The sequence below is a fragment of the Trichechus manatus genome, unplaced genomic scaffold (assembly GCF_000243295.1).
Source record: "Trichechus manatus latirostris isolate Lorelei unplaced genomic scaffold, TriManLat1.0 scaffold00120, whole genome shotgun sequence".
Classification (NCBI taxonomy): Eukaryota; Metazoa; Chordata; class Mammalia; order Sirenia; family Trichechidae; genus Trichechus; species Trichechus manatus.
The window spans coordinates 8,435,096-8,459,350 of NW_004444056.1; the positions used below are offsets into that span (position 1 = coordinate 8,435,096).

The following is a 24,255-nucleotide window of genomic DNA, read 5'->3' on the forward strand; positions in this document are numbered from 1 at the left end:
ATGCTCCTGCTTTAGAGCAAATATCCAAATGGCTGGATTTGACATTCACTGCAATCACATCAGCCCTTTTCAGAGCTAGCTTCGACCATTCCTCTACCTGCACAACCACCTCAACTGGCAGAGTCCTTACTACCCCCAATCCCTGACCTGCTCCGCCACACGCTCTTCTCCCTCCCTTCCTTTCCCATTGGCTCCATATTCACCAATCCATTCCTGGCCATCAACTGTATCTGTGTGCTGAGAATTTAACCGCCCCTACTCACAACTAACTTCAATGATCATCTCTCCGCCAGCAATTTTCATTCCTAAACACTCGAAGCAAGTCTACGCCTGTGTGTCTTGCATAAACCCACTGATGGTGGGACTGAGTTGGGGTATTTGGGACACGGCAATCTTGAGTCATTCCAAAAGGAAGACAAGCAAGACCCCTGGCGTATGTTGAATGTATGTGTGAGAGTTTGGTAGATGTGTTTTTGTGTGTGTGTGAATGAGTGTGTGGCCATGTTCTTTGTGTGGAGGTGTTTGCCCACGTTCACATGCCTCGGCACGCCTGCATCTGTGTGTTTACATGCCTCTATGAGTACCTCTAGGGCTAGATATTAACCAGGTGTTCAAATAACTAAGATATTAAAGTTTGTATCTATGAAAATAATTTCCGGCATTCGAACCAAGTGCCAAATAGGGCCAAACCCATTCTCCATTTCTCCGTTTTCACTGAGTGTCCTTTCCTGTCAGACTTTCTGGAGAGATGTGAATTCTCATGGAAGCCTTCCAGGAGTACATCTACCTTGCTTGGGGAGAAATACCAAGGAAGTCAGTGAGTGGGGGTTCTTTGTGATTCTCCACTGTGGCAAAGGGACTTTTCCATAAAGTGCTCAGGTGCTCACATGGATGGGACTCCTTACACATACCCCGTGGTGGAACGGGAGCCCTCAAGCTAACAGCTCTGCCCTGGGTATGTGCCTCTGCCCTTCCACATCTCCCTTTCGTTTTAATCTTCATTGTAATGATGATAAAGGTGATTAAAAATGTGTTTTTATAGCTGAGTTTGGGTGCCCAAATTCTGACAATACATGCCCTGTGGGGGAGAATGTTGCTCATTTCTTCTTGAGACCTTGAGTCCTTAGATGACAGTCGGATACTAGGACATGCAAAGAACACGGTGTTGTCCTCTTGTCCTCATCGTGACACTAGGGACGTCCACAAAGCTGTATGAGGTGGTTAGAGCATAAAAGATTTCTCACAATGCATAATATTTCAGATTTATTTAATTGTTTTCTAAAGGATATGAATTTCCTGCCCATATTTGGGAGAGCTCTCCATTTCATGATGGAGACATGATGGATGCTTTTGGAATGATGGGGGCTGCAATTCAGTAAAACTTCATAAGCTACAAATACAATGCTAGGAATACTACTGGAATCCATCAAGCAAACAGATAACCTTCCCTTTCTTCTTCTCGCTGCCTCTGACATACCTCTGCGGACCAAAGATATCACGAAAGCTGATGACCACCCGAGCCCGAAGGTATCTGACCCGTACCGGAGTTGGTGGCCTTCCTGCACCCACTGATCCCTTGGCACCCGACCCCTAGATTTTGAATTCTGAATGACGACTGCATTGTAAGGCAGGGCAGTATCTATGACCCTGAGCTAGAATTCAGCTTTTGGTCGGTCTCGTGCTTGCAGAAATTTCCACTCCTCTAAAGTCATTTGCTCGGTGGCTGTTTCCGCCAGGTGCTCCTCCTCCACTGCTGAAACGTTTACTTTAGCATCTCCTTTGGGCACCCCTGGACTTTGTCCCCACATCTGTGTCCTCCATCCCATGGCGTCTTGCTCCACCACCCTGTGGCACACTCCCACTCTCTCTGATCAATTCACTCTGGTGAATGTAAAACAGGACGTAGGCTTGTTGGTTCAGCACACAGGTCACATCACAGGCCGACACCTTGGCATCGTGCATTTGATACCACTTGCCATTGCCGGCCTTGACGTAAGAGAGGTAATGCCCCGTGTGGTAAGTCCACCCAGCATGGACCAGCACCACACAGAGTCTGTAAACAGCCGGTCCTTCATCCTGTCGAGACATGCATCTGCTCAGGTCGAGAGTCTCAGGATAACACACGTGCTCAGCAGTTTTGTCACCAGTCAAGTCTGAGAAGGGCTTCAGTACAAGGATAAGGACCTCAGGGCAAATGTGCAAAGTCAGCGTTTTGGAAGCCGGCACCTTCCTCTGACAAATCCTACAATGATATGAATTTTCACCATTCAGCTCTTCGTCCGTGACCAATTCTTCCAAAGCTTGGTTGACACTCTGAGATGCTTGGATAGCCAGGGTAATTTCCAGGTAAGGGTCGAAGGTGTTTGACACTCCCTGGCTGTGCCGACATTGGATCTGAGATCTCCAGTAGCAGCCAAAGATTTGACGGATCAGGGTGGTATCTGGGGAGAAGCTGCGGAAGTGCCTGTGGCTACTCAGGCAGGCTTTCTGCATGGCATCCTGAGTGGACATGAGAAATTCATGGGCGTCTTCCTGTTGGTGTCAGTGGAAGCGTGAAGCCAGGGCATGCGGGGGCTCCATGACATCGCCTGGATGACGGAAGGCTCGGGTTATGTGATCCTGCCTTGTACACCGCATGCAGTAACCCCGCTTCCCACAGGTTGCAGACTGCTCCTGGGACAGCATGTCGTCTGTGAGGGGCGGCGGGTACGTCAGACACTGTAGCGGCGCATTCATTTAACAGGTGTTCCCCATGTTGCGGAGCCCTGCTCTGAACCCAGAAGATCTGCTCTAAGTTGAAACAAGTTTCTCAGCGTGAGTAAGCACCCTGTCACTGCAGGCGTGCGACTTCTGAGATATGCACCAGCCTGTGTAAGCCAGAGAGGTGAAGGTTTAAACAGTATATAATACTGAGGATGCCAGTGCAACTTTCCTACGACAAAAGCATAGAAGCTTCATAGACACATCCAGACTCCCATGGGAACCGAGTTACTGGGCTGAGGGCTTTGGGGACTATGGTCTTGGTTGACATTAACATAGTTTATAAGAAAATGTTCTACATCCTACTTTAGTGAGTAGCGTCTGGTTTCTTAAGAGTTTGTGAGCGACCATCTAAGATATGTCTCTTGGTCCCACCCTGTCTGGAGCAAGGGATAATGAAGAAAACCGGAGACACACAGGAGACAGGGGACCTCATACCACCAAGAAACAAGAGCCAGGAGAACAATGCATCCTTTGAACTCAGAGTCCCTGCACTCAGAAGCTTGAAGACCAGGGGGCAGATTGATGACAAGAACCTTTCCCCAGAACCAACAAAGACAGAAAGCCTTCTCTTAGAACTGGCACCCTAAATTTGGACTTCTAGCCTCCTAAAGTGTGACAGAATAAATTTCTCTTTGCTAAAGCCAACCACTTGTGGTACTTCTGTCATTGCAACACTAGATAACTAAGACAGAAACCAATGGTGCATGCTCACCAACAGTATAATTAACCAAAATAAGAGAAATTCATTTCCTGGCTGGATTTTCATTATCATTTTCTGTTCATGTTTTTCAGTATTTTAGAATAATAGACATAATTAAATTCTACTTCTGCAGTAAGAAATTTGATCTCACCTAAGAGAGGTCTATTGCTTCTGGGTGGCACAAATTGTTAAGTGCTCGACTACTAGCCAAAAGTTTGGCCTTTAAACCCACCCAGAGGTGCCTCAGAAGACAGGCCTAGTGATTTGCTTCTGAACGGTCTTAGCCTTGAAAACCCTATGGAGAGTTCTACTCTGCACACATGGGGCCACCATGAGTCAGAATGGACTCAATGGCAACTAACAACAATAACAAAGAGAGTTCTGACCTTTGTCCTGGCTCGTGGGAGGTAACCTCTAAACTACTGGAATTTCCACAGTGATAGGACTGTCTTTGTGATTTGTAGTGGGCCGCTTGGTCCTCACCTGATAGTTTATATTAAAGAGGTGACACAGAGCAGAACCTGGTCATGCCAGAAAGACCCACTATGTGATTAGAGAGCTGGGGCTTGTGTTAATATTAGACAAATATGAAGAGAAAAATGAGAGCTCACCGCAGGAGGAAAAACACAGCCACCCAGTGGGGTCAGCTGGTGAGACCACTTGTGTGGAAATTAGGTGTGGGTTTCTTTGGTTACAAAGCTGCAGTTTAACATTCAACACCAAAAATGAAGAAATGACTGTTTACCACTCACAGGTCCCACAGGGGAGCACACTCTAGGGCTGCACACTGAGGTCACAGGAGCACCAAAGAAGAGGAAAATCACAGAGAGGGCAAACAGACCTGGGCTCAGCCTTTAATAGGATCAAGGAGGAGAGCTCACTCGATTTCATGGGCTTAGGGACTACTGGCTAATTTAAAACAAGTGGCAGGAAACTGGAGGCAAGAATTTGAAAGAGAAGGCGTGGGGTCCTTATCTGGATTCCCAGATGTGATGTGTACCTGGGGAAAGGGAGAGCTGAAGAAGGGAGGAACTGCTTCTGGATGGTTACCTGGGATTTTGCATGTGGGCGTGAGGGTTAGTTGATTAGGAAGACGAGTAGGCATGCTCTTTTGAAACACTTAATGTTCAAACACAGGCCTGAAGGAAAAGGATGCTGTGGCATTTACAAAATGGAGTTTGATTTCTTATGACAGGGCTTCAGGCCCCATGATACCAGCCCAACCTGGGAGACAGAGAGGCAAGTGGAGGGCTGGAGTTCAGCTACTTGGGCAAAAATTCAATCAGTCACACCCATGTGATGAAACCTCAAAAACCACTCCGGATGCTGAAGCTCAGGAGAGCATACTGGGTTGGCAATAATCCATGAGTATTATCACCATCAATGCCATCGATAACATTCAATATATATACATTGAAAGCTGTGAGAGCCAGAACTCTATGGGACTGCCTTTTTTTCTGGGTCTTCTAAGTTTTATGGCTTTGACAGGGTGATTACTCGCGCTCTCTATTTAGAATCTTACCTTGTTTTACTTCTGAGTTTTCCTTCTCTGACATGTTCCTGCCTTACATACGTTCCTGCTTTTGCAATATATATACACATATATGTACATATATATGAATATAAATTTTCCCTCTTTTACTCTTCCAAGTTTTTTTTTTTTAATGTACCAGGGTTCCTGGGTGGGGCATATGGTAAACTCGGTGGGCTGCTAATCAAAAGATTGAACGTGTGAGTCTATTCAGAGGCTCCTTGGAAGAAAGGCTTGGTGATTTACTCCCGAAAAATCAGTCATTGAAAACCCGATAGAGCATCGTTCTACTCTGACACACAGAAGGTCACCATAAGTTGGAGTTGATTCAATGGCAACTATTTTGTTTTGTTTTGTTTCTAGGGAAAAAGAAGAACCCTGGGTGGCACAGTTTGCACAGGACGACTAACTAAAGGTTGGCGGTTTGAAACTACCTCTATTACCACGAAAGAACAGGTCTGCCTACCGGCTTCCCTTAAGATTACATCCAAGAAAACCCTATGGAGCAGTTCTACTCTGTAATACATAGGGTCACCGTGAGATGGAATCAACTCTTTGGCAACTAAATTACAACAGGGAAATTAAACAAGAAGATAGGATATTCATGTCTGTGTATGCACATAAAAACGGGTGTTGAAAACATGACCAAATAGAAACATACAGTTTCAAAGAAAAACTGATTAATCATTCAGCTTGAAGGGAAAAATTAAGAACAATTCCCACTGAAATCACCACGTCTATAATGCAATAAAATATAAGCATACTGAGGATTTAGTGTATCTAAATTAGTGAATAAGGAGCCCTGGTGGTGCGGGTTAAGCCCTCAGCTGCGAAAGGAAAAGTTGGTTGTTCGAATCCTATACTTGGAGATCTGCTCCCATGAAGATTACAGCCTAGAAAATCCTATGGGGAAGTTCTACTCTGTCACATGGTGTTGCTATGAGTCAGAATCTACCAGAGAGTACCTAAAAACAGTAACGAATTAGAGAATACAAACTGAACTTTTATCAAAGACACTTGGATACACCAATGGAACTTTCATCAAACATGAGCATGTACTGAGTCATAAAGAAAATGTTAGCTAATTTCAAATAAGGCAATATCTTACCATATTTAACAAGTCTCCTTTACTGGATATTAGTGTTGTCTTCAGTTAGAAATAAAGCTGTAAAACAGTCTCCCTTCCCCCCAAAAAGCCGATATTATGTAGGCAACAGTTCTTGCACATTAAAATCAAAGTCACAGTTAACAGAAATCAGAGAGGGGACACAAAGCCAAACAAATCAAAACACAAAAGATAGTTTATATACTTAGAATGTGATTCCAGGAAAAGCTTCATATAGCCTATGCGACAATTGGTAAAAGAGCAATTTAAAGTTATTGTCACCATGAAGAATAAAAGCAGTCAAAACCAGGAAATATGGCCAAAACAGTGATCTTGATGGCATGTATCGTTAGAAACATACTATTAATAAACTTTAGTTAAGGCTTGAATTAATGAATAAACTGATTGTTTGATTTTGTAAACCAAAGGGAAACTGAAATTTCATATTAAAAATGAAGTGGACATTAATAGAACTTGAAAGAAATGATAAGCGTTAAGAATGACAGGAAGAAACAGATCATCTGACTAAAAATAACAAAATAAAACTATCAGGTGCAGATCCTGAGGCCATGGAAATCGGGGTCAGCGCTGCCCTGAAAGCCAAGAGGAATGGGACTGGGAGCTGCCAGAAGAAACTGAGCAATAATAAAATGTAATCTATTAGATGAAGTTTATTGGACAGAAGATTTCGAATCCGGTAGCACCAAACCACATGTGGAAAGGTACTCCACCGAGGATCAGTAATGATTGGCTTTATAATGACAAAATGAAGAAACAAAAGCAGCTTATTTCAGATTGGTTTTTACAATTTACTATTGAAAAGCCGTCACGATTTCATTGGTCAGTGAGGGTAGCCCCATTCACAGGAAAGCCAAGCATAAGTTTTGTGTAAAAACAAGTCTTACCTGCTTTGTCTACACAATGGCCGGTGTCATTTTGTCAACCAAGGGACTCCGTTTTGATTTAACAGGGCCAAGGCGAGAATCCACCTCCCAGTGGGGACTTTCCAGGATGCGAGGTGGAGAGGGGACAGTGAAGGGTTCTAAGAAGGAAATGGGGAGCAGGCAGGGTCCACAGGAAAATCACATCAGATGACTAAAAGGTGGACAATCACAATACTGAGAATCATCGCCTAGCCAAGTAGAGGCATATGTTTGGAGGACACAATCCAATCCATAGCAGTTTCTAAAAAAATTTTTTTTCATTTCATAAATAACTTTTGCGTATTTTTCCCATGACCTTAAATATTTTTACACTACCATGTTATTAAGGAGCCGTGGGGGTGCAATGGTTAGGCACCCAGCTTCTAATCAAAAGGTTGGTAGTTTAACCTACCCAGGTGCTCTGTGGGAGAAAGAGCAGATAATCTGCTTCTGTAAAGATTACAGTCTAGAAAACCCTGTGTGGCAGTTCTACTCTTTCACATGAGGTTGCTAGGAGTTGGAATCGACTTGACTACTTCTAACAACATCTAGCTGATAGTAGTAAAAACCATAATAATTAAAGTAAAAGTAAAAATAATAGTATGCATAAGTGTGTGCATATATAATGACCTTTTAACTAATTCTCTGTTGTTAGTTCCTAACTTGTTTCAAGTTTTCTAAGTTAATAAACCTTCTGCCAATGTTTATTTAATGGGATATATTTTATTTGACGTTTTGATTCTTCGGATTCAGTTCTAGAACCCAACCACCGGCATTCTGCCATTTGTTAAGATGTTTGACCCAAGGCAAATTAGAGTCTGTGACACAGTTTTGTCTCTCTCTCTCTTGAGAATAGACCATTTCTGTTATGATCACAAGGTTAGATCCTAAGCTTTCTTTAAAGCCTCTTATTGACTCTTTGATCTCTAATGGGATGAATCGTTGCTCTGGTTCCACTGAGAATTATACGTAACTTAGCTGATAGAACATAATATTTATCGCTTGGTTAAAGGCAACTACTTGCTGAATTGTTTTTTTTTTTTTTCATTTGTATATTTCCTTTTTCATCCACACAAATGTAAAATCCGCAGTGGATCTCATATCCTCAGTACCCCATAGGCAATAACCCCCATTCTTCCCTCCTCTAAGTCCCTGGTAGCTACTAAAATTTGGTCTCTATTCTTTAATCTAGATTAAATTTTGGAATATATAACTTGCTCAAAATTCACTTACATACGCCCATCCATACACTTGTTGTTTCCTGCTCATACGTTTCCTATGCACAACAGAACAAAACACTGCCCAGTCCTGTACCATCTTCAAAATCCTTGCTATGCCTGAGCCCATTTTTTGCAACCACTGTGTCATCCATCTCTTGAGGGTTGTCTTGGTTATCTAGTGCTGCTGTAACCGAAATATCACAAGTGGATGGCTTTAGCAAAGAGAAATTTATTCTCTCACAGTCTAGAAGGCTGAAAGTCCAAATTAAGAGCTCCAGCTCTAGGGGAAGTCTTTCTCTCTGTTGGTTCTGGAGGAAGGACTTTGTCATCAATCTTCCCTCAGTCTAGGAGCTTCTCCGCACAGGAACCTCAGGTCCAAAGGACGTGCTCTGTTCCCGGCACTGTTATCTTGGTGGTTTGAGGTCCCCGTGTCTCTCTGCTTGTTTCTGTGTTTTGTATCTCAAAAGAGATTGGCTTAAGACACAATTGAGTCTTGTAGATCTAATTAACATAAATACCCATAATCCATCTCATTGACATCATAGTGATAGCATTTACAACACATAGAAAAATCACATCAGATGACAAAATGGTGGACAATCACACAGTACTGGGAATCATGGCCTAGCCAAATTGATATACATATTTTTGGGGGACACAATTCAATCCATGACAAAGGTCTACCTTTTTTTCTTTGACCCTCTACTAGTCATGACGTTCTTCTTAGGAACTGGTTCCTCCTGATAACATGTCCAAAGTATGTGAGATGAAGCCTCTCCATCTTCCCTTCTAATAAGAATTCTGGCTGTACTTCTTCCAAGACAGTTTTGTTTGTTTTTCTGGCCGTCCTTGGTATATTCAGTATTCTTCACCAACACCATAATTCAAATGCATCAATTCTTCTTCAATCTTCCTTATTCATTATCCAGCTTTGATATGCATATGAAGTGATTGAAAATACCATGGCTTGGGTCAGGTGCACCTTAGTCTTCAAGGTGACATCTTTGCTTTTTAACACTTTAAGTGGTCTTTTGTGGCAGATTTGCCCAATGCAATGCGTCGTTGGATTTTTTGATTGTTGTTTCCGTGGATGTTGATTGTGGATCCCAGTAAAATGAAACAACTTCAATCTTTTCTCCACTTATCATGGTGTTGGTTATTGGTCCAGTTGTAAGGACTTTTGTTTTCTTTTTGTTAAGGTGTAGTTCATACCGAAGGCTGTGGCCTTTGATCTTCAACAGTGTTTCAAGTTCTCTTTCCTTTCAGCAAGCAAAGTTATGTCATCTGTATATTGCAGGTTGTTAATGAGTCTTCCTCCAATTACTGATGCCATGTTGTTCTTCATATAGTTCAGCTTCTCGGATTATTTGCTCAGCATATAGATTGAACAAGTATGGTGAAAGGATACAACCCTGACACACACATTTCCTGATTTTAAACCACGCAATACCCCTTGTTCTGTTCAAATGACCTTGTTCTGTTTGAATGACTGCCTCTTGGTTTACCTACAGGTTGCACATGAGAACAATTAAGTTTTCTGGAATTCCTATTCTTTGCAATGTTAGCCATCATTTGTTACGATCCTCGCAGTTGAATGCTTTGCATAGTGAATAAAACACAGGTAAGCATCTTTGTGGTATTCTCTGATTTCAACCAAGATTCATCTGACATCAGCAGTGATATCCCTTGTTCCACGTCCTCTTCTCAATCAAGCTTGAATTTCTAGCAGTTTCCTGTGGATGTACTGCTGCAACAGTTTTTAAGTTATCTTTAGCGTAATTTTACTTGCATGTGATATCTCGATCAAAAGTTATTCATATACCTCTCGCTTCCCTTCATATTATGTGAAAATAAAGGCACCCCCCGACCACCAACACCACCCTATGGACCCCTGGTGAAATGTGTTTTTCATGTTAGCTACCATTGATATGCAAGGATTTGTACAAAGATTTCCCACAAAAGGAGTGATGCTATCTAGTGATGCTATAATAGAAATACCACAAATGAATGGCTTAACAAACAGAATTTTATTTTCTTACACTTTTGGAGGTTAAAAATCCCAATTCAGAGTGCAAGCTTGGCTTCGTCATCTAGTGCTGCTCTAACAGAAATACCACAAGTGGCTGGCCTTAACAAAGAGAAGTTTCTTCTCTCACAGTCCAGTAGGCTACAAGTCCAAATTCAGAGCATCAGCTCCAGGGGAACACTTTCTATGTCGGCTCTGGAAGAAGGTCCATATCATCAATCTTCCCTTGGCCTGGGAGCGTCTCTGCACAGGAACCTCATGTCCAAAGGACATGCTCTGCCCTGCCACTGCTTTCTTGGTGGTATGAGGTTTCCCAACCCTCTGCTTGCTTCTCTTTCCTTTTATTTCTTGAGAGATAAAAGGTGGTGCAGGCCACACCCCAGGGAAACTCACTTTACATTGGACCAGGGATGTGACCTGGGTAAGTGTGGTGTTCCAATCCCACCCTAATCCTCTTTAACATAAAATTACAATCACAGAACGGAGGACAACCACATAATACTAGGAATCATGGCCCAGCCAAATTGATACACACATTTGTTGGAGGACATAATTCAGTCCATGACATGGTTCTAGGGGAAGGCTCTTTTCTCTCTGTGGGCTTTGGAGGAACGTCCTTGTCTCTTCAGCATCTGTTTCCTGGTTCCTTGGAGATCTCCATGATGCTTGTCATCTATCTTACCTGATGTCTTGCTTGTTTGTTTAATCTCTTTTATATCTCAAAGGAAATCGATTTAAGACACACCCTCCACTAACCCTGACTCATTAACATAACAAAGACAGCCCAGTCCCAAATGGGATGATAACCACAAGCGCAGAAGTTAAGGTTTACAACAGATATTTTTTAAGGACACATTTCAATTCATAACGTTCCACACGTTGGCTCTCTAAAATTCAAGTCCTTGTCACATGCAAAACACATTCACCCCATCACATCATCCCAAAAGTCTTAAATCCACTCCAAGTTCAAAATCTCATCTTCTGAATCATCTACATCAAATATAGGTGAGACTTTAGGTGTATTCCAACCTCCGCCAAAGTTCCTCTTCATCTGTGAACCTGCGATATCTAGAATATGTTATCTTTTTCCAAAATACAATGGTGGATCAAGCACAAGGTAGACATTTCCGTTACAAATGGGAGGAATCAGAAGGAAAGAAGGGATAACAGGCACCAAGCAAGTCCAAAACCTAGCAGAAAAAATTACATTAGCTCTCAATGAGTGAAAATAATCCTCTGTTCTGTGGGACCATCTGGGTGATAGCCTTGCCCTTGAGACTCGACATGTTGGCCACACTCTCTGGATTCTAGGTGGAGGCTCCTCAACCCTGGCCTGTACCTCTACCTTCCAGGACCACTGGGATAGCAACTCTGCTCCCTTGTCTTTGGATGGCCCCATTCTCCTAGTCTATCTGAGTGGTGACCCCATCCCTTCAGCCCTGGCCTGTTCTTCTGTCCGTTGGGCATGACAGCCCCACCACCTCACCTTTGGGCTGTGGCCCCATACCTTTGGCACACCTTAATGGCAGCCCCAAACACTGGATCTCAGTTGGTGAAGATCCGACTGTGAAACCTAGGAGACTGTGGCCTCATCCTTTGAAACCAGGAAGGTCTGGCTTCCTGTGCTCTTTCCAATAGCTCTGCTGATCTCCAAGCTGCTCCAGGGATAGTCCTTTTCTTGGAGGACAACAGATGTAGCTCCATTAGCCTGTTTCTTGCCTATTGAGTTCCAAGAGGCACACAGTTTTCTTTCCTTCAGACATTTCTCTGTCCTCTTCAGTCTAAGTTTTTGGGTTTTCTGCTGTGGTAGTTGGTTATAGCCATCAGTCACAGGCTTAATCACTTTAAGAAAAAACTGTACAGCCATTTCCTTGGTGAAAATTCTAGGACGAGTGTCCTTAGTTTGTACAACAGAATTTTCCAGGTCTTTAAGTTTTGTTTCCATTTTGCACAGTTTATTTTTAAGTCCATTTTTTCCTCTTGCATTTTAGTATAAGCAGCAAGGAGAAACCATGCAGCCCCTTTAAGATCTTGCTTAGAAATCTCCTCAGCCAGATATCCAAGTTCATCACTTACAAGTTCTACCTTCCAGCAAAAACTTGAACAGAATTCAGACAAGTTCTTTGCCACTGCATAAAAAGTATCCGCCTTCCTCCATTGTCCAATCATATGTCTATCATTTTCTTTTAAAGCCGCACTAGAAGCACGTCGAACGTCCACACTCTTAGCAGAATTCTGGTGCCATATATATTCTCTAAGACGATAGAGAGTTTTTCTATAGCTCTCCTCATTTCCTTCTGAGCCCTCACCAGAATTGCCTTTGACATCCATAATTCTGCCAATAGTCTCTTCAAGGCAATCTAGGCTTTTACTGTTAAGCATCTTAAAACTCTTCCAACCTCATGCCATTACCCAATTCCCAAAACTGCTTCCACATTTTAGGTATCTGTTGGAGCAGGACACCACTCTTCTGGTACCAAATCCTATCTTGGTTATTTAGTGCTGATATAAAAGAAATATCATAAATGGATTGCTTTAACAAACAAAAATTTATTTTTTCACAGTTTGGAAGTGTGATGGTCAAGATTGTGTGTCAGCTTGGCTGGCCATGATTCTCAGTGTTTATATGTGATTACTGCCATGATGCAATCTGCTGTAAGTAACCAATCCGTTGAAAGGGAATTTCCTTGGGAGTGTGGCCTGCATCCAAATATAAGCAGACGTTCTGGCTTTTTGCTTGCTCAGGATCCGGTGGCTGTCTCCTGTTTGTCCGACCTCCAATTCTTGGAAATTGAGCTATCAACTTATCTGCCAATCTTGGGATTCATTGATCTTCACAGCCCGTGAGCAGGAGCCCTGCTCTCCGATCTGCCAACCTTGGGTTTGCCAGCCCCTGTGGCTGCATGAATTGGGAGAAGCCTCTAGCCTGATCCACGGACTTGGGACATTCCAGCCTCTATAATCTCATGAGTTTTTTTCCTTGATATAAATATCTCTAAATATATACTTAATAAGCTTTACTGATTTTGCTTCTCTAGAGAACTCAGCCTAAGACAGAAAGCTAGAAGTCCGAATTCAGAGTGCTAGCTCTAGGGGAAGGCTTTATTTTTCTGTGGACTCAGAAGGAAGGTCCTTCTCTCTTCACCTTCTGCTTCCTGGTTCCTTGGAGATCTCCATGTGTCTTGACATCTATCTTACCTAATTTCTGCTTCTCTTGCTTGTTTGTTTAATTTCTTTTATATCTCAAAAGAGACTGATTTAAGACACATCCTACATTAATCCTATCTCATTAATATAACAAAGACAATACATTCCCAAATGGGATTATAACCATAGGCATAGAGGTTAGGATTTGCAACACTTATTTTCCGGGAACACAATTTAATCCATAACAAGTGGGTGTGCTTGTATCCTGCTGAGAGGGCTTTATAAAGGAGCATAATGATGGAAAATTACAGAAACCTGGTCTGCCTAGGTGAGGTAGATGTCAGGACCTGCCCTTGGACGGCTTTGCATTTTCCATTGTGAGTCTCTTGAGAACGTCTACATTTCTAGACTGAGTTTCCATTCTCTTCTTTATGGGAATTGTTGAGGCTTTGTTGATTCAGAGCTGAAGAACTTCATAATGTGGCATCTGAATTTTTACCTTCTCTTTCCTTCAAATGATCTGCCCTGAGTTGATGGTTCCAGAACTTGAGTGTGCATAAAACCCGTGGCCAGCATTTCAAATATCCAGTGTCCTGGTTACTCCTCTGTGCTTTTGATTTAGTAGTTCAAAGAAGACTGCTTAGAGGTCTGCACCTTTAAAATGATTCCTAAGCATTTATAATAAGACAGTGGTTTCTTTTAAAAGGATTAGTTGTGGTAAAATATTTATAAGTAAATTGTTGCTATTTTAACCATTTTTAAGTGTACAATTCAGTGACATTAAATATATTAGCATGTTGTGCAACCATCTCCCCCATCTAATTCCACAACTTTTTCATCATTCCAAACAGAAACTCAGTTCCCCTTAAGAAATAACTCCAGATTCCCTCTTCCCCTGAGCCCCTGGAAACCACTAATAAGGGTTGATCTTTATGCATTTGCCTATTCTACTTATTTCAGTTAAATTACATGGTATAATATTTGTCTGTTGTTTCTCACTAATTTCAATTAGCATAATGCTTCCAATGCTTTCTTTTTTCTTTATGAATGAGTAATATTTCATGGTATGGGTTTTATTTATTCCTTCATCTGTTGATGGACACTTCAGTTGATTCTACCTTTTGGGTATTGTGAACAATGTTGTAATGAACATTGGTATACAAGTATCTTTTTGAATCCCTGCTTTCAAGTCTTTTGAGTGGGTTCAAACCTCCAGCTTAGGACTGGAATGTCTGGGTCATATGGTAATTCAATGTTTAAAATGTTTTCCACAGTGCTTGCACTATTTTACATTCTCATCCACAGTTCATGAGGGTCCCAGTTTCTCTAGGTACTCACCAACTCTTCTTTTCCAGTTTTCTGATAATAGCCATCCTAGTAGATGTGAAGTGGTATCTCATGTGGTTTTGATTTGCATTTTCCTAGTGACTGGACGACGTTAAGCATCTTTGCATGTGCTTATTGGGCATTTCATTATCTTCTTTGGAGAAATGTCTATTTAAGTCCCTTGACTATTTTTTTTAAAAAAGTTTGGAAGTAGATCTCCAGGCCTTTCTTACCAGTTTGTCTTAGTCTGGAAGCTCTGGAGGGTGATGAAAAGGGAATGATGGGGTGTGTGTGAGGAAAAAGGAAAGCCAGATGGTGAAGGAAAGCCGAAAGTAGAAGGGAAAACCAGAGAGTGAAACAAAGGCTGCAGAAGGGCACCTAGATGAGGATCAGGTACCTGGAAAAGCACAAAGAAAAACCTACAGTGGGCTGGCTCAGTACCTTAAGGAGTATAACAAAGCCATACATGATATACATTTGAGCAATGAGGAGATAATAAGACAGCTCGATGAGATGGCTAGGGTGGAAGATGAGATGAATAGAAACAGACCGAAATTGAGAAACTTTATAAAGTTGCAAAAATGTTTTCAGAATCCCTTCTACCCAAAATGCCCAGGGGCAATCAAAGGTGCCTCTAAGACCCCACCAAGGTACTTTGAGGACAGCCTTCCCTGCAGTGCCTCAGGACTTCAAGTCTGCATTGACTGATTAGAACATTGCCAACCCTTCTTTCCTTTTCTTTGCATTTCCCTGGCAGGCATTTACCAGTTTCTGTGCTTTAAACTGTGCTGATACTTTGCTTTAGGTGCCATTCTTGCTACCAGCAACCTGGTGACCACAGTGCAGTGCTCTGTGTTTCAGTAGGGGATTTTCACTCATGTACAAGAACAGATGTTCATGATTTTTTGAAAACTAAAGCACCTTATAATATCATAAAAAATGATGGTGTTCAACATCATAGCAACATTAAGTCCCCACTGACAAACGGATGGTGACTGCATGAAACGCATTAGTCTAGAATCGAAATCCGTTTTCCTTGCAGGATGTGGGAACTCTACCACTGAACAGGTCTCCATTTTTCATTATAATAGGGGTGGTCATTTGACATAGAACTGGCCAATAACATAGACAAAGTCACTGGGTCTCATCCTTTCCCATGTAAACACTGCAAACCTAAGAAGGAGAAAATAGGCTTTGCCCTCATCCTTCAGTCTTACTCTTTTTCATGCAGCAGCCAGCTGCCACAGTGAGAATGCGGGGGTGTGGTGATTGAGGCATAGCAGGCAAGAAGGAGAAGCCTTGGTCACTGATTACTTCACAGAGCTCCTGTCACATCCTGTACTGTAACCTCTGGACTTACTGTTATAGGAGGAGATAAAATGATAAGTCATACTTGTGTCAGTTTTCTAGGTGTTCTGTCACTCACAAAACCATTCCTACCCGACCGATGAGATTATTATTCTATGTTGAGGGATTCTGCACATTGTAATTTTTGCCTTAGAAAAATGTCATGAAAACCTTCCACCACTGCTGATGAAAGAGAGACAAGTACTACAAATAATCTCCTTTTTATAACTAAATTTTGATTTAGATTCTACCCTTCATCTTTCTATTTCCTCAGCCCCTGTGGCTTTTACCTGCAGTACTTAGCTGAGACAATAATATCCTGGTGCTTAAGCTCAAGACACACACCTAAGGTCTATATTACTGTTAACCTCAACAATTTGTTATACTGTTGACCACTATTCACTTTGTTTATATAAGAATATATCATATAAATATGTGTAACTATCACTCTTAACATGTTATTGTTAGGTGCCATCGAATTGGTTGCAACTCATAGCGACCCTCCGTACAAAAGATCTAAACTCTGCCCAATTCTGTGCCATTCTCGCAATCATTGTTATGTTTTAGCTCTTTGTTGCAGCCACTGTGTCAATCCATCTCGTTGAGGGTCTTCCTCTTTTAAGCTGACCTTCTACTTTACCAATCATGATGTCCTTCTCCCGGGACTGGTCCCTTCTGACAAAATACATTCCCAAAGTATGTGAGATGAAGCCTCACCACCCTCTCTTCAAAGGAGCATGCTGGCTGTACTTATTATAAGACAGATTTGTTTTTTCTTCTGGCAGTCCATGGTATATTCAATATTCTTCCCCAACACAATAATTCAAACGTATTAATTCCTCTTTGGTCCTTCTTATTCATTGTCCAGCTTTCACATGCATATGAAGTGATTGAAAATACCATGGTTTGGGTCAGGCGCACCTTAGTCCTCAAGGTAACATATTTGATTTTTATCACTTTAAAGAGGTCTTTTGCAGTAGATTTGCCCAATGCAATACATCGTTTGATTTCTTGACTGCTGCTTCCATGGGCATTGATTGTAGATCCAAGTAAAACGAAATCCTCAACAACTTCAATCTTTTCTCCGTTTATCTTGATGTTGCTTACTGATCCACTTGTGAGAATGTATGTTTTCTTTATGTTGAGGTATAATCTATACTGAAGGCTATAGTCTTTGATCTTCATCAGTATGGGCTTCAAATCCTCTTTGCTTTCAGGAAGCAAGGTTGTGTCGTCTGCATAATGCAGGTGGTTAATGAGTCTTCCTCCAATCTTGATGTCACGTTCTTCTTCATATGGTCCAGTTTCTTGGATTATTTTCTCAGCATATCAGATTGAATAAGTATGGTGAAAGGATACACCCCTGACGCACACCTTTCCTGACTTTAAACCACGCAGTATCCCTTTGTTCTCTTCGAAGGATTGCCTCTTTGTCCGTGTACAGGTTCCACAGGAGCACAACTTAGTGTTCTGGAATTCCTGTTCTTTGCAATGTTATCTATAATTTGTTATGATCCACACAGTCGAATGCCTGCATAGTCAATAAAACACAGGTAAACATTTTTCTGGTATTCTCTGCTTTCAGCCAAGATCCATCTGACATTAATAATGATATACTTTGTCCCACATCCTCTTATGATCTGGCTTGAATTTCTGGCAGTTCCTTGTCAATTTACTGCTGTAACCATTTTTTAATTATCTTCAGCAAAGTTTTACTTGTATGTGATATTAATGACATTGTTCGATAATTTCTGCATTATGTTGGATCACACTTAACATAATTAACATTAATTCTTTAATGTAATCTAATGCTTAAATAGGCATAATCGGATTCCCTTTGTTGTTGTTAGATGCTCTTGAGTTGGCTCTGACTTATGGTTACCCCATGCACTATGGAATGAAATGGGCCATTGTGATTCATATGATTTTCATTGGCTGATTTTTAGAAGTAGATCACCAGGCTTCCTATTCCATCTTAGTCAACAAATTCTGCTGAAACTTGTTCAGCATCATAGTGTCACACACGTCTCCACTGACAGACAGGTGGTGGTATGAGGTATGTTGGCTGGGAATCAAAGCCAGTTCTTGAACATGGAAGGTGAGAATTCTACCACTGAACCACCTTATATATGGGCATTAATCCATTCGGAGTTAATTTGCATATATGGTGTGATGTATGGTTCTACCTTCATTCTTTTGTATGTAGAAATCCAGTTTTATAAGCCCCATTTGTTGAAAAGACTATTTTTTTCCCTCATTGAATGGATTTTGCACCTTTGTGGAAAATTAATTGACCATAGAAGTGAGTTTATTCTGGACTCTCAATTCTATTTTATCGGTCTATATAAAAGATCCTATTTGGATCATTGTAGCTGTATAGTATAATTTTTAATAGGGATGTCTGAGTTGTCCTACTTTGTTCCTCTTTTTAATATTACATGGGATATTTGTGTCCCCTTGCAATTCCATATGAATTTTAGTATTGACTTTTCCATTTCTCCAAAAATGGCTATTAGAATTTTGATAGGAATTGCGATGAAACAACAGATCACTTTGGGAACTATTGACAGCTTAACAATATAAAGTCTTCCAATGCATGGACACAGGAGGACTTTAAATCTATTTAAACTAAAAACACTAGTTGCCTTTGAATTGATTCCAATTCCTGGTGGCCCATGTGTTTCAGAGTAGACCAGCACTCTATAGAGCTTTCTGTATCTTTCTAATATCTTTCTGTAATGTTTTATAGTTTTCCCTGTACAAGTCTTTTACCTCCTTAGTTAAATTTATTTATTTATTTTAGATATTATCGTAAATAAAAGGGTTTTCTTAACTCCCTTTTTAAGTCATTCATTTCTGGCTTATACAACCGTAACTGATTTTTGTGAGTTGAATTGCATCCTATAATTTTGCTGAATTCATTATTAGCTTTAGTACTTGTGAATTCTTTGGAATCTTCTATATATAGGATCATATCATCTATGAATATAGTTTTACTTCTTCCTATTTGGATACATTTTATTTCTTTTTCTTCATTGCTCTGGCTGCAACTTCCAGTACAATTTTGAATAGAGGTGGTGAAAGTGGACGTACTGGTCTGTCCTATTCTTAGGGGGAATGACTTCAGTCTGTCTTCACTGAGTACGATGTTAGCTATGGGTTTTTCATAAATGTCTTAACATATTGAGGAATTTCCCCTCTATGTCTAGTTTGCTGAGTGTTTTTTTTTTTTTTAATCACGAAAGGGTCTTGGATTTGGTCAAATGCCTTTTCTGTGTTGAGATGATAATGTGATTCTTTTCCTCTGTTTCATTAATGTGGTGTATTACATTGTTTAATTTTCTTACGTTGAACCATTCCTGGGATAAATCCAAATTTGTCAAGGTTTAAAATCCTTTTAATATGCTATTGGACTCCGTTTGCTAGTATTTTGTTGAGGATGTTTGCATCTAGATTCATAAGGTATATTGATCTGTAGTCTTCTTTTCTTGTAGCATCTTTATCTGGCTTTGGTATCAGGGTATTTCTGGCCTTGTACTAAGAGTTAGTAAGTGTTCCCTCACAATCATTGCTATGTTTGAACCCATTGACTTGAACTTAACAGTAACAATAAAAATGCATTTATTTGTACCGCCTGGCTTCTCTGGTCTCCAGCTGCCAAAATCTTCAGCTGTAGACAGTCTTATAGTCTGGCTGGAAGTCTCCCCTGGAGTCTAACTTTGATTCCATCAGTTTTAAGCCTCCTGAGCAGCCTGCAACCCACTCTGCTCCCAATCCACCTGTCCTCAGTTTGGGCCATGGAGACTAGAGGGTTGTCTTCCTTAGACAAAATCCTGCCCCCACTCTGCCCTTCTCTTGCCAACACCCACACTGAGCCACTGCCCTCAGACTAGGGCGCAACCTTAGCAGAGGTTCTGTCAGATAGAATGCTAGGAGGACCTTGCAGAGTTTCCTGAACCTCCTATCTGAGACAGCAGTAGAATTTTATGACGAGTTGGCAGCCTTTGTTCTGTCGAAGTCACTATATTTGTCCCAAGTTTCCAAACAACAGAGTCATTGCTTCTTTTAAAAATGGTGCTCAATTTCCAGCAGATGTCATTTAAGTGGTTTGTCTATTGATACCCCTGAGAACATTTCTATAAATATCATTGACAGACTCACCTTTTGTACATAACTTGGGTAATGAACGGTGGCTTCCGCAGCTACTATCAGCTTTTTGTTGCTCTGAAATTTTCCTTAATACAACATTTTTTCAGGAAGACGTTAAAAACGAATCAAGCTTCAGAAAAATAGGGCTGGCTAGTATGGGGCCTGGAGGTGGAGCTTCCTTTTCACCCTGCCTGTCTCAGAGCCCTGGGGCTGAAGCCTGGCTTTGGCGGCTGAGGAAGCATTGAGCTTCCCAAGGCAAACATGCATGATGGTGAGGCATGGGAAGGAAGGGGTCTAAAAGAGTTTGTGCACTTCTGTAGTAGCCTGATCTATGCAGATTATTTGCAATGCTCCCTTACTTGCTCCCCCATCCTGTAAATGCTACCTCAGACGCCCCAGCCTTCTGTAGCTCCCTGGGCAGGGCTTGAGATTCTCTGTGTTTCACAAGCTCCTAGATTATGCTGAAAGTAAGTATTAGAGAAACACGATGTGAATTAAAACTAGAGAATGCTATTAGAGAAATTAATAAAAGGAAGGATAATGCTTAATGAGGAAACACTGACATACAGAACATGTGAGAGAAAGAGAAAACGTTTACCCTAAGACCAAAAAATAAAACAGTAGGTATTAGCTGGGTGCAATAGTGGGGAAGGAAGAAACGGGAACAGATGTGGGAGCTTATTCCTTAGAGAAGACCTAATGATTTCCTGATTTATTGGTTGATCAATTATTATAGGTGGTGTCATGGTCTGAACTGTGTCCTCCAAAAATACGTTCACTTGAGTAGGCCATGATTCCTAGTATTGTGTGGTTGTCCTTCATTTGGTGATTGTAATTTTATGTTAAAGAAGATTAGGGAGGGATTGTAACACTCTTACTAAGGTCACGTCCCTGATCCAATGTAAAGGGAGTTTCCCTAGGGTGTGGCTGCACCACCTTTTATCCTACAAGAGATAAAAGGAAAGGGAAGCTAACAGAGAGGGGAGGACCTCATACTACCAAGAAAGCAGTGCCAGGAACAGAGCTTGTCTTTTGGACCTGGGGTTCCTGCGCAGAGAGGCTCCTGATCCAGGGGAAGATTGATGACAAGGACCTTCCTCTAGAGCCAACAGAGACAGAAAGACTTCCCCTGGAGCTGACGCCCTGAATTTGGATTTCCAGCCTACTAGACTGTGAGTGAATAAACTTCTGTTAGTTTAAGCCATCCACTTGTGGTATTCCTGTTATAGCAGAACCAGATAACTAAGACTGGTTGAAAGAGAATGTGTTCAGGAATCCTTCCAGATTTCTGGAAAGACTGGTGGTGTCATGGCCAGAGAGTGAAGGGAAAGAAAAAAAAAACTCAAGGGTAAGAAAGAAAAGTTAGTTGCAAAGTCAACAGGAAGACTACTAATCACACATCATTATATAAATGAAATGGAGACTTCCAGCATCATGGTGCTATAGGCAGAAGAACCACGCCATCCCTCCACAGCAAAGATCTGAAAAACTAAGCCAAATAGAGTACACAGCAATCCTGAAACCCTAAAACATCAAAGGAAGAGATAAAGAACTCAGCCAAGCACCAAATGGAGTGAGAAAACTGACAGAGAATGGAGAGCGAGGAGACGTTCATGCAGAGGTCCCCTATCAGCTAATGCAGCATGGATCTGCCATCTTAAACTCCTATGAGAGACCAGCAAATGGGGGTAAAAGAAAGCAGCTTCACAGAGCTTCCAGCAGGAGACAGAACAACCGGTAATTGGCGATATATGCTTTCCCACTCCCCACCCCTCTTCACCTCCACTCGGCCTCCTCTGCTTCCCGAGGCCAAAGTCTCTGGCCAGGAAGCACCAGCTGCTTGGATTCCATCTTCCCGCACTGACCGACTCCCCGAGTGACATTTGTTTGCTGCCGGTGTTGCTTTTTTCTGCTTCTTTTGATTTCTTCCTTACATCTCACCACCTACCCCTCCTTTTGCTCAAATACCTGGCTCCGTGCGCCATCTTTGCTTCTTCCTAAGGGGCTGCGGAGCTCTGTTCGAGTGTGGAACTGCTTCCCGGTCTGAGCTACCACGCTGGTGGGATCCCAGGGCTTTTGTTTGTTTTGAATTGTTTGTTTCTTTTCTTTTCCATTTCTCGAGTTGGGAGCCCGTTCTGGCTGGGCAGTGCTATGCAGCTTGGGACATACTCCCTCTGCTTGCCCAGATGCACAGAGGGATCCCTGAGGGCATTTCTTTTCTCGTGGGTGTTTTTTCTGTTTTTTGGAGGGGGTTGTTCTTTTTTTAAAATTTATTTTGTTTCCTTTTCCTTCTTTTTCCCTTTTTGTTTTTCTTCATTACTCAGTTTGTCATCTCTCTATACCTTCCTTTTCTTCCTGTCCAGTGAATACCTGGTACTGAATACATCTATGCCTTCTAGCCAGGGTGTACTTCAACACCTAGAAACAACTTCCCTAGACCTCATAGCCACAGCGGTGGGATCCCTGGGAGATTTGCTGTTGTTTTATCTTTCTAATTTTTATTTATTCACTCTTTTCTTTTTTTCTTCTTCTTCCCCTTTTTGTTTTTCTCCATTTTATAGTCTCTCATCTCTCCACTCCAAAGGCAAGCTCTCCTAGCACTCTTTTTTTGTTTCTTTGCATGTTTTTGGCTCCTGTTCCTCTCTCCTCTCTGTCATATCCATCTTAGCTTCACACATCACAATCTACCCCCTCCATCCTGCCTATCTGCACCATACACTTAACATCACACCACCAAGCAACAAAGGCATGGCATACCAGAACCTGCCCTACACTGATTACTGACCTGCCCTGGGGGCTATAGTAAGTGCACATCAACCCGTCCCAGCAACTCCTCTTCAGCTAGACCTGCCCTGCTGTACTATATCTGAGTGACTGACCCTGCCAATTGGAGAAGATGGCAAAAGCATCATGCCCACAGGCAAGCAAACAATAAAAAACACACAACTCAGCTACTCAGACGTAGCCAAATAAAAAAAGAAAAAGGGTGAAACAAACAAATCTACAATCAATAAAGGAGAAAAATAACTACTGAATGCCCAGAAGACAGCAGACAATATCAAAACATTTACAAAAACAGGACAGGATTGTTCCAGTAGGTGTCCAAAATAAAACACCGGATGACTTTCCAGTGGAAGAAAAGGCACTAGAACTACCTGATAGGGAATTCAAATCTCTAATACTCAGAATTATCCAAGAGTTAAAGCAAAAAGCAGAAAAAAAAAGAGGAAAAGATAGACAAATTTGTGAAAAGGCAGACAAAGTCATGGAAAATACAGACCAAAAATGGAAGAATTCAGGAAAATAATGCAGGAACAAAAATGCCAAAATAAATTCACAACTAGAAATTATACAAAAACAGCAATTCAAAATCCAAAAGATAAACAACAAGATTTCAAAAAAGAAGTGTCATAGAAGGGCTGAGGAGCAGATTAGAAATGGTGGAAGACAGGATCAGTGAAATTGAAGACAAACACTTGAATACAACTCTGAGGAAAACTCAGAAAAAGAACAAAGAAAAATGAAGAGACCCTAAGAGTTATGTGGGATACAATCAAAAGCAAAAATTTTCAAGTGATTGGAGTTCCAGAACAGAGGGAGAAAACAGAAAACACAGAGAGGATCATTGAAGAACTGCTGACAGAAAAATTCCCCAATATTATGAAAGATAAAAAGCTGGTCATCCAAGAAGCTCAACAAACCCCATATAGGATAGACCCCAAAAGAAAATCAACAAGGCATATCATAATCACACTCTCAAAAACCAAAGACAAACAAAGAAAACTGAGAGCAGCTCATGAAAAACAAGAAGTCACATACAGAGGAGAAACAAAAAGATTAAGCTCAGATTATTCAGCAGAAACCATGTAGGCAAGAAGGCAGTGGATGACATATATACAACCTTGAAAGAAAAAAAAAGCCAGCCAAGCATAATATATCCTGCAAAACTCTCACTCAAATATGATGGTGAAATTAGGACATTTCCAGATAAACAGAAATTAAGGGAATATGTAAAAAC

General features: G+C 41.4%; 1 pseudogene; it reads right to left on the reverse strand.

Annotated features, from left to right (window-relative positions):
• Window positions 1-1,764: 1,764 nt before the first annotated feature.
• LOC101352303 (ubiquitin carboxyl-terminal hydrolase 17-like protein 6) overlaps window positions 1,765-24,255 on the reverse strand; it is a 64,786-nt pseudogene continuing 42,295 nt past the window's right edge.